At 25.4% G+C, this 1,680-nt stretch overlaps 1 protein-coding gene across 1 annotated transcript in view; it reads left to right on the forward strand.

Moving 5' to 3' along the window:
- Positions 1-1,680, forward strand: part of LOC105623837 — a 17,015-nt gene that overhangs the window by 5,577 nt on the left and 9,758 nt on the right. The gene's annotated exons all lie outside the window — the stretch shown is intronic.

Raw genomic sequence — 1,680 nt, forward strand, 5'->3', positions numbered from 1 at the left:
GTATATATATATATATATATATATATATATATAATTTAGCACGCTTCTTTCAATAAACACATCTTGTTATTAACTTTCAAAAAAATAAGAACAAAAAATTAGAAAATCAATTATTACAAAAAGCTACGAAATTCTTTTCATATTTTTTTTTTTAGCACATTATTGTTTAATAATACATAATACTATAATTTACAATTTAAAGTTTATTAGTTCTAAGAGATTTTTCTTAAGAAAATATTACTATAAATTTGTTAATGATTAGAAAGAGACACCCTATATATAAATGGCAAAGCAATCACTTGTTTTTTTTACAAGTTGAAAGTTAATACGACGAAACAGGAAACTCGTTTGCGGAAAATCGTTTTGGTCGTTAGCATAATCTTGTTACATTAAAAGTATTTTACTGTAAAATCCATTTCTAATTTATGTAAAAGTGTAAGAACCTAATACTATCGAGATTGACGTGTTTTTCCATACCGTTGGTTTAATTAATTATTACTTTCGAATTGAAACTCTAACGAACCGGTAACGCTAATTGTTGACTCGTAGTTAAGATATATCAAAGATACCTGGAAAGGATATATAATTTATTAAGTGATCACGATTAGTCCATACGTTTACTTTTTTTTACTTACTTTTTTTCTCGACACTGAAACCATTTTTTGCACGAGCATCTCGATTGTATAAAAGCGACATTTCGCAATATTCTCAAAATTGCGCGTGCCAAGTCGACCGTTGCAATGTTACATAGTTAAAAGTGGCCGACCTAATTTATGGCACGTCCTCGATGCTTCTAAATAGCGAAAAATATAGGTTATTCACATGACCTGTCATTTACATGATATAAAATAAATTTCGAGCAACGTAGACTTATTTATTAGTCATACCGTGTACTTAATGTTCAAGGAAACTTTAAATCCTTTCTCCTTTTATAGATACAATTTAGATTCCTTTCTGATAAGAAAAAAATAATAATTCAGAAAATAAATATAATTACAAAATTCTATTACATCCGAAATATCACATTGCTGCATTAATTAAAAAAGATCATCAAAAACATCTCAAGTTAATTTTTTTTTAATAAACAAATATTTTTACAATTCTAAATTAGTAGTATTAAGATAGTGAATATGCAATTTCTATAATTTCACTTTCTCTTCATGTTATATGTTCTTTCAACTGTATAATGTATTCTTTAAAACTATGTATTTTTACAATTTAAGTATTACAATCCTACACTGAGAAAAAAAAATTTGTTCAACGAATTCAACACTTTTAATTGTTTACAGATTTGATTAATTCAACAAATTTTATTTAATCGAATTTAACCATAGTCTTAACAATTGTTCAATGTTGAGCAGATTAAATTCAATTAAATAAAATTGTTAAATTCAATTAAATAAATTTGTTAAATTAACCAAATCTACGAACAACTAAATATATTTAATTAGTTAGAACAACTTTTTCTTCTCAGTGTATGTAGTATAAATTCATCTCTTACCAGAATTGTCGATTTTTCTTTTATTATCTCAAAAGTGTTAATTTTTTTGCTTGTGTCACTTTTCTATTAACGTAGAATAGATAATAATCTAATAAGTATAGACTGCGCATTTTTATGTAGTTATAAGTAATCATCGGTTTAGAAAGAGAAAAATAAAGCTTGAAATCTCTCTCTCTCTC

This window comes from Atta cephalotes (genome assembly GCF_000143395.1).
Source record: "Atta cephalotes unplaced genomic scaffold scaffold00065, whole genome shotgun sequence".
In the NCBI taxonomy this organism is placed as follows: domain Eukaryota; kingdom Metazoa; phylum Arthropoda; class Insecta; order Hymenoptera; family Formicidae; genus Atta; species Atta cephalotes.